A 12,985-nucleotide genomic window follows, 5' to 3' on the forward strand; every position below is an offset into this window, starting at 1 on the left:
ACTGGTCAGATCACCAACGCAGGCGTCGAGGGTAGAATCCCCGCAAGTGTCGGAGTACGGCACTCCGAGGGTCGGGTCGGCAATAGAGGACACGCAGATGAGTGGAGCCGAGCTCACGCGTGCGCTGACTCGCAATAGGGATGGACTTCCGAAGCTGCTGGTGGTCTCCGAACAGCTTGACGAGCTGATCGGATACACCAGTGGGCGGAACAACATCAGCAAAGACCTTAAAAAAGGTCTGCTGAGGCTCCGCGATTCGGTCGCCCAGGCCCGGAGGGAGTACGATCTCCTGTTTGATCGTAGTGCGGGTAGAGAGGAGAGGTCCACGCAAACGGACCGCTCCTCCACGGAGAGTGTGTGCAAGGTGCAGCCAGGTGGGGCTGCAGAGAGCGGAAAAATCTCGGCCCAAACCAAACGGCCGAGATCGATGGACGAGGAGCGGCCGGTGAGTGGCAAACGCCCGCGTAGTGCGAGCAACGCCAAGCCGGTCGCGAAACGGGCTCGGGGCAAAGAGCCGAAACCCCGAGGCGAGACTGCTAAGAGCGGTAGCAGTGACCAACCGGTCCAAGGGAAGGTGAACCCTTGGATCAAGGTTGGCAAGCGCGGGCGCGTAGAAAGGGAGAAGGTTTTGAGCAAAACCAAGGCGAAGCCTGTGCGTAAGCGTACCAAAGGCGACGCACTGGTGCTCAAAGCAGAGGGCAATAGCTACGCAGAGGTGCTGCGGGCTATGCGGAGCGAGGTTCGTCTCTCGGGACTAGGTGCGGATGTTAAAAGCATCCGGCGCACTAGGACTGGAGAGATGATGCTAGAGCTGAAGAAGAATGCCGTTAACAAGGGCTCTTCCTACACGGCTCTAGCACAGGAGGTGCTTGGTGAAAAAGTGCGGGTGAGGGCTCTGACGCCGGAGATGACCATCCAGTGTAAGAACTTGGATGAGATCACCACCGCGGAGGAGCTCTCTGCTGTTCTTAAACAGCAGTGTAATGTGGACGCGCCATGCGCATCGATCCGCATGAGGCGAGGCCCAGCAGGTATGCAGATCGCGACGATCAAGCTTCCAGTCGGGGAAGCGAAGAAAGCGACTGCTAAGGGCATGGTCGAAGTCGGATGGTCGGAGTGCCCGCTCAGTGTATGTGAGCCGCCGGAAGTGTGCTTCAGGTGTTTCGGACGAGGCCACAAGTCGTGGGCATGCAAAGGCCCGGATAGGAGCAAGCTCTGCAGAAGATGCGGAGTAGAAGGCCACTTCGTCAGGGAGTGTAAATCGGCGCCAAAGTGTCTGATATGCACGACGAACAAGGGCCATGTGACGGGTGGGCCTAAGTGCCCAAGCATAAGTGGACGTAACGGCCGAAAATGACGCAAGTCACACAGTTGAACCTGAATCACTGTGAAGCCGCGCAGCAGCTGTTGTGGCAATCCGCCTCGGAGTCGAGTATAGACATCGCGCTTCTTTCGGACCCATATCGCATCCCCCCCAATAACGGGAACTGGGTTGCGGATAAGGCCAAGAAAGCGGCGATCTGTACGACCGGTCGGTACCCGGTCCAGGAGATAATCTCCACGACGTGCGAGGGCTTCGCGATCGCAAAGATCGGCGGAGTCTACTACTGCAGCTGCTATGCCCCACCTAGGTGGCCGATAGGTCAGTTCTCGTCCATGCTAGATTCGCTGTCAAGCGCTCTAGCTGGACTGAGCCCCTTGGTCATCGGTGGGGACTTTAACGCGTGGGCGGTCGAGTGGGGCAGTCGCTCTACGAACGAGAGAGGTTGGGCTCTACTCGAAGCTATGGCGGGATTGAACGTTGAGATCGCGAATGTCGGCAGTGTAAGCACTTTTAGCAGAAACGGTGCGGAGTCCATCATTGATGTGACCTTCTGGAGCCCAGGGCTTAACCCTAGCTCAGACTGGAGAGTTGATAACGGGTACACGCATAGTGATCACCTGGCGATTCGATACAGTATCGAACAGGGCGGTAGACGGCAGCAGTCGAGGATAAGCGACACTCACCGAGGATGGCTAACCTCGAGTTTCGATAAGCCGGCATTTGTGGAGCGGATGCTCATGGAGCAGAATACAGACTACTTGTCTAGCGACGGTCTAGTTGGTACCTTGAGACGAGCGTGTGACGCGGCAATGCCGAGGCGATCCATACCCAGGAATGGACGAAGACCGGTGTACTGGTGGTGTCAAGAAATCGCGGAGCTCCGTGCATCTTGCCACAGGGCAAGGAGAAGGATGCAGAGAGCCCGGACCGACGAGTCGAGAGCGGAACGAGAGGCGGCATACAGGGCGGCAAAGTTGTCACTGAACAAAGAGATCAAGGCGCGTAAGCGGGCGTGCTTCAACGATCTCTGTCAGACGGCCAACACAACCCCCTGGGGTGATGCGTACCGCGTAGTCATGTGCAAAACGAAAGGCACATCTGCACCACCGGAACGCTCTCCCGCGATGCTGCAGAGGATCGTGGAAACGTTGTTCCCGCACCACGAGGTGAGACCATGGGCACCCACACCACAAGACCATCCTGGTCCGAGTGAGGTTCCCCCAGTGACGAATGAGGAGTTAGCCGCAATTGCGAAATCACTTAAGCTGAACAAGGCCCCGGGCCCGGATGGCATTCCGACGGTGGCTATCAAAGCGGCCATCGAGGCTAGCCCTGACATGATCAGATCGGCTATGCAGAGATGCTTGGATAGAGGCGAGTTTCCGGAGAGGTGGAAAAGGCAAAAGTTGGTTCTACTGCCCAAGCACGGGAAGCCACCAGGCGACCCGTCGGCTTATAGACCAATTTGCCTCCTGGACACGGCCGGGAAACTCCTGGAGCGGATCATTCTGTCAAGGTTATTGGTCTATACCGAGAGGTCGGACAACGCGGGGCTATCAGACAGCCAGTACGGGTTTCGCAAAGGTAGATCGACAGTGGATGCCATTAGGTCGGTGACTGGATTGGCCGAAATTGCGCTGCAGAAAAAGAGGAGAGGCATACGGTACTGCGCGATCGTAACGCTAGACGTTAGAAACGCCTTCAATAGTGTAAGCTGGGCCGCCATAGAGAGCGCCATATCTCGCTTAGGGGTCCCGGCTGGCCTAAGGCGTATTCTGGGTAGTTACTTCCAGAACAGGGTGCTGATTTACGACACCGAGGAAGGCCAAAAACAGTACAATGTCACTGCAGGTGTACCGCAAGGATCCATCTTGGGTCCGGTACTGTGGAACGCGGCATATGATGGAGTACTGAGGCTAGCACTACCACCGGGAGTAAAGTTGGTTGGCTTCGCCGACGACATTACCCTGGTGGTATACGGTGAGTCGCTCGAAGAGGTGGAATTGACGGCAGCGCATGCGATTGACATAGTGGAGGGCTGGATGAGGTCGAGGCAACTGACACTCGCACACCACAAGACAGAGGTGGTGGTGGTGAACAACCGCCAGTCTGCACAGCAGGCAGTGGTCACCACGGGCGGGTGCTCGATCGAGTCCTGTCGCTCACTGAAGCTCCTTGGAGTCATGGTCGACGACAAGTTGAGCTTCAGTAGTCATGTCGAGTATGCTTGTAAGAGGGCGAGTGTAGCGGTTATGGCATTGTCTAGGATGATGTCAAACAGTTCGGCAGTTGTCTCGAGTAAGCGGAAGCTGCTCGCGTCAGTCGCGGTGTCCATACTACGGTATGGCGCCGCCGCATGGTCGAACGCGCTCAAGCTGCAGAGGAATGTTGACCGACTGGAGAGTGTACATAGGCTGATGTGCCTCAGGGTGGCCAGTGCATACCGGACTGTCTCGAAAGACGCGGTATGCGTGTTAGCGGGCATGATGCCGATAGCACTGGTGTTGGCCGAGGATGTTGAGTGCTACGATGAAAGAGGTACGAGAGGCGCGCGACGAAACGCCAGAACTTCGTCTATGGTGAAATGGCAAAGAGTCTGGGACTCTTCAACAAAGGGTAGGTGGACACACAGGCTCATACCGAGCGTGTCCCGGTGGACGTGTAGACCCCATGGCGAAGTGAACTTTCACCTGACACAATTTCTGTCGGGCCATGGGTGCTTTAGGTGGTACCTGCACAGGTTCGGGCATGCAAACTCACCCTCATGCCCGGAGTGTGCAAACAGGGCGGAGACGGCGGAACATGTACTCTTCGAGTGCCCGCGTTTTGCGGAGCAGAGGTCGAGCATGTTAGAGGTATGCGGCAGGGATACTACTCCCGATAACATTATTGAGAGGATGTGTACGGGGGTGGACGAGTGGAATGTCGTGTCGAACACGGTATCCACAATCGTGCTCCACCTCCAAAGGAAATGGCGGGCCGACCAACAGTTAGTCGAGTTGGCCCCCTAGAGATATGCCGAGTGTGATGGCTGACAGATGAGCGAGAGTGCGAAAGCACAGTCCCCCCCCTCCTCTACGAAGTAATCCCTAACGGGCGTGCCGCGGAGCAAGGTCAGGTAGTGCAGAATGTGGTTTTCCTACGGTGTTGCTAACCAACAGGTTTCCTCATTCTATAAAAAAAAAAAAAAAAAAAAAAAAGACTACCTCTCAGACTACCCTTGCTTAGGGGCAGCAGGGACGGATGTCCTGGGGCCTGACGCACCCCCCCGCTTGCGAGTCAGCCGCGTAGTTGCCGGCTAAGAATAGGACTACTAACCCCAATTCAAGGTGTCAGGCGACCCGTGCCGAGGAATGAGTGATCGAGGGGGTGAAAAAGATGCTCGATCTTTAACGGAGCCTGTGGGGTACCTGGGCACCCCCCACAGTATGCTGTCCCTTACCGCGTTAATGCAGAGCTCTGGCGTGGTGGACATTATTTCTCGTGCAACTCGTGGGAACAATGAGCAAGAATCAAAAATCAAATATCTTAGGTGGAAGTAGTGGTGCGATCAACCCCTTCGCAAGAAGTGGGTTGATGAGGTCTCCGACAAGGAGAAGCGAGGAGTCAGGTGCTGGTAGCTTACGTAGCTCAAGCGTGGGAGCTCCTGTCCACTCCACGGCAAGCCAGCCGGTGGAGGTCATGGACGGAGCGTGGCTGCTGAGGGCCATAAGCCAAGAAGTTGGTAAAGGACGGCCCGCATTAGAGGTTGCTGAGCACCAGCTTGGCAAAATCATCGACTTTGCGACAACTAAGTCGAATATAAGCAAGGACCTGAAAACGGCCTTGCTTAGACTTAGAGTGTCTGTCGATGAGGCCAAGCAGGAGCACGCGGTGGCGTTGCTGGCTGCTACAGCTGCGGAACCAGCAAAGGAGAATGTGTCGAAGTTTACACAAACAGAGGCCTTCTCCTTCGCAGGTAGTCCGAGGAGTGTGGAAGCGAATGCTCGTGACAAACGCGACAAGCATTCGCAGAAGCGGGCGAGGCAGCCGTCAGGTGAGGAGCTGTCTGGCGGCGCCCGCAAGGCCAGGCGTATAATAACCCCGAAAGCCGGTGGTAACGCTGGAAAGTCGGACCCCAGCCAGGGTTCCCGGAAAGCTGGGAAGGGTGGGCCTGAAAAGGCTGGCCCGTCCCGGAATGAAGGGAATAAGGGGTTGCGACCAATGGTGGGCCCTCAGCAGCCACAGAGCAGGGCGGTCCAAGGAGAAGACCCTCCTTGGACAAAGGTAGAGCGGAAGAAGAAGAAGAAGGTGATTCCGCAGGTAGAAGCGCAGGTCGCCAAGCCAAGGCGTAGGAAGGCAGGTGCCAGGCGCGAAAAAGGTGACGCTATCGTCATCAAGACCGAACAGTCGAAATACTCGGACGTCTTGAAGGCGATGAGGTGCGACGCCAAGCTCGAGGGTCTTGGAGCCGATGTACGCAGTATCAGACGTACTCGTACGGGCGAAATGATCCTGGAGCTTAAGCGCCAGAAGGATCACAAGGGCGCCGCCTACAAGAGGCTGGCAGAAGAGGTCCTTGGTGATGGAGTGGAGGTGAGGGCTCTTACGCATGAGGCGACTCTGAAGGTCAAAGACCTGGACGAGATCACCGAAGCGGAAGAGCTCGTCACGGCACTGCGGCAACAGTGCGATGTTCAGGTGGCCGCCACAGCCGTCAGGCTGCGGAAGGGGCCAGCAGGGACACAGATAGCTCTGGTTCAGCTACCTGTGGCGGATGTTAAAAAATCCGTTAAAGTAGGGAGTATTAAGGTGGGCTGGTGTGTTTGTCACCTGACATTCCACGAGCCACCTGAGGTTTGCTTCAGGTGTCTGGAACCAGGACACAAGTCGTGGGACTGCAAAGGCCCCGACAGGCGCAAACTGTGTAGGCGATGCGGCGCTGAAGGTCATAAGGCCCAAAGCTGCACGAGTCCGCCCATCTGCATGATCTGTACCGGGAAAACCTCGAAAAACAGACATGCGATGGGTGGTCCAGGGTGCCCGGCCTTTAAGAAAGCCGCAGTGAGCAACAAATCACAGTGCAGGTAACGCAGCTGAACCTGAACCACTGTGATGCGGCTCAGCAACTGCTTTGTCAGGCGGTTTCTGAGTGGGAGACGGATATCGCCATCATTTCGGATCCATACCGAGTACCCGCCGGCAACGGCAACTGGGCCTCGGATGGGACCAGGAAAATGGCGGCGATATGGACGACGGGTAAATACCCCGTGCAGGAGTTGGTGTCTACTACCTATGAGGGCTTCGTGGTCGCCAAAGTAAACGGGGTCTTCTTCTGTAGCTGTTATGCGCCTCCGCGGTGGCCGATCGAGCGGTTCACGCAAATGCTGGACCGCTTAACGACCGTGCTAACAGGGCGAAGGCCGGTGGTAATAGCGGGTGACTTTAATGCCTGGGCTGTGGAATGGGGAAGCCGTTTCACGAACCAGCGGGGTCAGATCCTGCTAGAAACACTGGCCATCTTAGATGTCGACTTGGCTAACGTCGGTACCAAGAGTACCTATAGTCGAAACGGAGCGGAGTCAATTATTGACGTGACCTTTTGTAGTCCTGGCCTAACAAGTAGTTCGAACTGGAGAGTAGATGATGGCTACACTCACAGCGACCACCTGGCGGTTCGCTACAGTATCGACTACAACAACAGCAGACAGCGGATAGAAGAAGAGGCGGCTAGGCCAAGGCCAAGCCCTCGTAGGTGGAAGACATCATACTTCGACGAAGAGGTATTTAGGGAAGCGCTCCGCCGTGAGCGAAACTTACTCGGTTTAGACGGCGACGAGCTGGTAGCGGTGCTCTCACGTGCGTGTGATGCGACCATGCCTAGGAGAGTCCACCCTAGAAATGGGAGGCCACCGGCTTACTGGTGGACCGACGCGATTGCGGACCTGCGCCGCGCCTGCCTACGGGCTAGGCGGCGGATGCAGCGAGCACGATCAGAGGAAGAGCGAAACGAACGGCGGGTGGTGTTCGCCGCTGCAAAAGCCGCGCTCAAGACCGAGATAAGAGCAAGCAAGAAGGCCTGCTTTGAGGGTCTCTGTCAGAGCGCCAATACGACCCCGTGGGGTGATGCCTACAGGATCGTTATGGCCAAGACGAGAGGTGTGATGGCTCCTACAGAGCAATCTCCAGAGATGTTGGAGGGGATCATTGGAGGACTTTTTCCGCGTCATGATCCTAGTCCTTGGCCTCCTTTCGTAGGACAGCCGGGGACTGGGGCTGGCGATGAGGAAAGGGTCACCGATGTGGAACTTGCGGGGATAGCTAAGTCCCTTAGCGTAGGTAAGGCCCCAGGTCCGGACGGAGTTCCGAACCTGGCCTTAAAAGTAGCTATTGCAGAAGCTCCCGAGATGTTCAGGTCTGCTATGCAGAAATGCCTGGACGAGGGAGTTTTCCCAGAAGCTTGGAAGAGGCAGAGCCTGGTACTATTGCCAAAGGCGGGGAAACCACCCGGAGACCCGTCGGCATATAGACCAATATGCTTGATTGACACGGCGGGGAAGGTGCTCGAAAAGATCATCCTCAATAGAATGTTGAAGTTCACTGAGGGCGTAAATGGTCTCTCGAGCAACCAGTATGGCTTCCGGAAGGGGAGGTCCACCGTAGACGCTATCTTGTCGGTTACAAAAACCGCCGAGAAAGCACTCGAGCCTAAGAGGAGGGGAATTCGCTTTTGCGGGGTAGTGACTCTGGATGTAAGGAATGCATTTAATAGCGCCAGTTGGGCTGCTATTGCTGATGCGCTCTTGCGTCTGGGGATACCGGAGTACTTGTACAAGATTCTCGGAAGCTACTTCCAGAATCGCGTACTAGTATACGACACGGAGGTGGGTCGGAAGTGCTTTCACATAACCTCAGGAGTCCCGCAAGGTTCCATCCTGGGTCCGGTGTTATGGAATGTCATGTACGACGAGGTGTTGAGGTTAGAGTACCCAGTGGGAGTGGTGATTGTCGGATTTGCCGACGATATTACGCTCGAAGTCTACGGTGAAACGATCGAGGAGGTGAAGTTGACTACCGACCACTCGATCAAGGTTGTGGAGGCGTGGATGCGGTCCAGAAAACTGGAGCTGGCTCACCACAAGACAGAGGTGACGGTTGTGAACAACATGCAGTCGGCGCAGCAGACGGAGATCAGTGTAGGAGAGTGCACTATCCTGTCGAAGCGCTCTGTCAAGCACTTGGGCGTGATGATCGACGATAAGCTTACCTTCGGTAGCCACGTCGATTATGCCTGTAAAAGAGCCTCCACAGCTATTGCGGCACTGTCCCGGATGATGTCCAATAGCTCAGCGGTGTACGCCAGTAAGCGCAAGCTTCTGGCTAGTGTTGCTACGTCCATACTTAGGTATGGCGGCCCGGCGTGGGGTACCGCGCTAAGTACTGAATGCTACCGACGGAAGCTGGAAAGTACTTACAGGCTTATGTGTCTGAGGGTTGCAAGCGCGTACCGTACCGTGTCACACGACGCTCTCTGTGTCATTACTGGTATGGTGCCCATCAGCATTCTTATCAGTGAGGATATGGAGTGCTTCGAAATGCGCGGCACAAGAGGCATACGCAAGACTGTCAGGATGGCCTCTATGGTCAAATGGCAGCGCGCGTGGGACAGTTCCACCAAAGGAAGGTGGACCCATAGGTTGATACCGAGGGTAGATAGTTGGATTAATAGGCGCCATGGGGAAGTTTCATTCCACCTGACACAGGTCCTTACAGGCCATGGTTGCTTCCGACAGTATCTACACCGTTTCGGGCATGCGGATTCTCCCGAATGCCCAGTGTGCAATGGTTTAGAGGAAACGGCGGAACACGTTTTGTTCGTGTGCCCGCGTTTTCGCACAATGCGTGACCGCATGCTTGCCACATGCGGGGAGGACACAACTCCGGACAACTTGGTCCAGAGAATGTGTAGGGATGAGATTAGCTGGAATGCCGTTTCAACGGCTATCACCCATATCGTCTGGGAGCTACAAAGGAGGTGGCGCGTGGACTCGGAGAATGGCTAGTCCAGATGCAGTACAAGAGGTGGTCCAGGGGTTCGAAGTCGGCTTCGTAGGTCATACCGGTGCCCTGCGGTCGAGATCGACCCTTACAGCGATTAAGTGGCCGCGGAGAGGAAGTCCCGGTAGCGGTGCTGTCGTGGCGTCGGTCTACTGGGTTGGATCTGAGCCCGCGGTTGGAAAGGGGTCCCCGGCAAGGGTCGGGGTAGGTGAGACCCTGCTGTCTGCAACCTACGGATGCAGCTGATAAGGCCTGAAGGGTAGTGATACCCTTGCCTTCAGCAGGTCAGATCGGGTTGCATGTGGGCATCAGTTCTTGATGTCCGCTCAGCAGTAGGGCGCGGGCGGGGTTGACCCTGCCCGCCTTCCGTGGACAAAGGGAGTGGCGAGGACCACTCGGGAAACTGGCTAAGCGCCAGCATGCTATCGTGATGGACTCTCCAGTGCGAGTCATCGATGTTCGTTGCTGCTAGGCTACGGCAGCTAACCTTGAGGGTGCGATATGCACTAGCCCCTCTCTGAAGCAATACCTTCTTGGTGGTTCCGGAGAGATGTAGGGTTTGGCGACCATAGGAATGTGTTTTAGTGGGTCGAGGAGAGAGTAGTCCTGGCTTCTACCGGCATTGTAGAAGACGGCCTCATCCCCACACTACCCTAACCTTCCTGTTAGGGTGTCTGATGAGCAGATTTATCCCCCTATGGTTTAGAAGGAAAAAAAAAAAAAAAAAAAGACTACCCTTGCTTGGAGGTTGTTGTTGTCGTTTCTGACGACGACGACGACGACGTGTTGTGAACAACACGCAGAACACAGAACCCAGAGGACCGTGACCACGCACGCGGCGTCGTGGCGTGGCGCAGCAGCAGGTTGTTGCTGCGAAGGCGCGCGGTTGTCCGTCTGGTGTGTCTGGTGTTCGTGTTGTTGAAGACGCGGTGGCGTTAGAGAGAAGTCCCCCGTTGGTGTACTGGTACCCCTCCCCCTTGTTGGTGGTGGTGTGGTGTACTGGTATGCCATGGTGTGTGGACTTCTCTTTTTCGCTTAAGTCCCGGACACGCCTGAAAGTAGCCCAGGCCCCGGGCCACACCAGTCAGCCAAGTTTGGTGGCAAGTTGCCAAGCTGACGGGGTGTAGAACAAGACTCACCACGAGGGAGGACGATACGGTACGGTACGGTACGATACGGTACTACTTGGAGTTGGACTTGGACTTGGACAGCAAAGTTCGATCCACCATGACGAGGGAAAGACACATAGTGCACACGATGTTGGTCAGTGTATGCGACCGACACTTGTGATATCTTCATTCATTCATGTTGGACTGCGGGGAAGCCAAGTCCCCATACGATAAGACTCCGGACTCCGGATGATGAGGGAAGGACACATAGTGCCAGCATGATGTTGGTCAGTAGCGAACGACACTTGTGATATTCCCATGCACAGGCTACTCCACGAAGTTGGACTACGGGGAAGCCTACTTGGAGTTGGACTTGGACTTGGCAGCAAAGTTCGATCCACCATGACGAGGGAAAGACACATAGTGCACATGATGTTGGCCGGTAGCGAACGACACTTGTGATATCTTCATTGACATGACGGACTGCGGGAAAGCCAAGTCCACATACGATATGAGGGAAAGACACATAGTGCAGTGCGTCGACTTGGGCCACATCGTGTTGGTCAGTGGCGAATGACACTTGTGATATTCCCATGCACAGGCTACTCCACGAAGTTGGACTACGGGGAAGCCTACTTGGAGTTGGACTTGGACTTGGCAGCAAAGTTCGATCCACCATGACGAGGGAAAGACACATAGTGCACATCATGTTGGTCAGAGGCGAACGACACTTGTGATATCTTCATTCACATGTTAGACTACAGCGAAGCCTACTTGGAGCTGGACTTGGACTTGGCAGCAAAGTTCGATCCACCATGATGAGGGAAAGACACATAGTGCAGTGCGTCGACTTGGGCCACATCATGTTGGTCAGTGGCGAACGACACTTGTGATATCTTCATTCACATGTTGGACTACAGGGAAGCCAAGTCCCCATACGATATGACTCCGGACTCCGGCTGATGAGGGAAAGATACATAGTGCCACATCATGTTGGTCAGTAGCGAACGACACTTGTGATATCTTCATTCACATGTTAGACTACAGCGAAGCCTACTTGGAGCTGGACTTGGACTTGGCAGCAAAGTTCGATCCACCATGATGAGGGAAAGACACATAGTGCAGTGCGTCGACTTGGGCCACATCATGTTGGTCAGTAGCGAACAACACTTGTGATATTCTCATTCACGGGCCAGCCCACGATGTTGGACTGCGGGGAAGCCAAGTCCAGTTGCGACCAAGTCCACGCACTCCACGATGATCGGAGCCATGCAAACACCCGTGTATGTGCGATATTACTCACTACTGGACATCATTGCGGGATGTGCAAAGACAACACCTCCAACCACTTGCACACAACCAGCTGCGCATCGGACAAGTGCTGCATGGGAAAGCGCTTCCATCCACGCGCACCTAGCACCGGCCAACTGCGACTGGTCGATGGACTGGTTAACACTTAACTACCGACCGACCGACCGTTCACCTGCGCGAAGCTCATCCCAAGTACGGCGAACGGTGGGTGATGACAATCACTGCTAGATATGCAAAGACAACAACACACGCACCCAGCCCAGCACGACTGGCCGATGGACTGGTTTACACATAACTACCAACCGACCGACCGACCGACCGACCGCCACGCGCTTGGCTGGGTCGATGTGTGATGAGCGAGCTAGGTTCCTATTCTCTACCTTCCTACGGACCGACCGACCGACCGACGCGCGCTTGGCAAGGATAAAGATAATGCGTGATGAGTAAGCTCGTTTCCCATTCCCACGTCTAACGGCCGACCGACCGACCGACCGACGAACGATGTGATGCGTATTATATGGGCTCGCTCCCGTGCACGGCGGAAGCGAGGTTGGTCGTCAGTGCGGTCGAGGTAGCACTTTACCAACGAACGACCAAACACCCATTCCCGTACCTACCGAGCGGCTCGAGTCGATCGGGGCTGCCACTGGGTGACGACAATGATGGGTGTTATATGAGCTCGCTGCCATACACTACGCCAGCGCGGTCGGTCGTCACTGCGGTCGAGGTAGCACTTTACCACCGAACGACCAAACGGTGCACCTAGTCTGACCAGAGCGATGTGTACACCAGTGTGACAGTGCGCATTAACCCATTCCCCCGTACCTACCGAGCGGCTGGTGTCGATCGGGGCTGCCACTGGGTGACGATAATGATGGGTGGTATATGAGCTCGCTGCCATACACTACGCCAGCGCGGTCGGTCGTCACTGCGGTCGAGGTAGCACTTTACCACCGAACGACCAAACGGTGCACCTAGTCTGACCAGAGCGATGTGTACGACAGTGTGACAGTGTGCATTAACCCATTCCCCCGTACCTACCGAGCGGCTGGTGTCGCTATCATACACTACGCCAGCGCGGTCGGGGTGCGAATGGAGCGATGCATAGCCTGTTAGTGGTGTGCACGGACCCATTCCCATACCCACCGACCGCTGGTGTCGGTCGGGGCTGGTACTAGGTGACGACAATGATGGGTGTTATATG

General features: G+C 55.7%; 1 long non-coding RNA gene across 1 annotated transcript in view; it reads left to right on the top strand.

Annotated features, from left to right (window-relative positions):
* Positions 1 to 12,714, top strand: part of LOC134284666 (uncharacterized) — a 33,871-nt gene extending 21,157 nt beyond the window's left edge. The window contains exon 3 of the long non-coding RNA XR_009995868.1: positions 12,353 to 12,714. This is a non-coding gene — a long non-coding RNA (uncharacterized LOC134284666). The remainder of the gene's footprint in view (positions 1 to 12,352) is intronic.
* Positions 12,715 to 12,985: the final 271 nt, after the last annotated feature.

This window comes from Aedes albopictus, unplaced genomic scaffold (genome assembly GCF_035046485.1).
Source record: "Aedes albopictus strain Foshan unplaced genomic scaffold, AalbF5 HiC_scaffold_48, whole genome shotgun sequence".
NCBI classification, from domain to species: domain Eukaryota; kingdom Metazoa; phylum Arthropoda; class Insecta; order Diptera; family Culicidae; genus Aedes; species Aedes albopictus.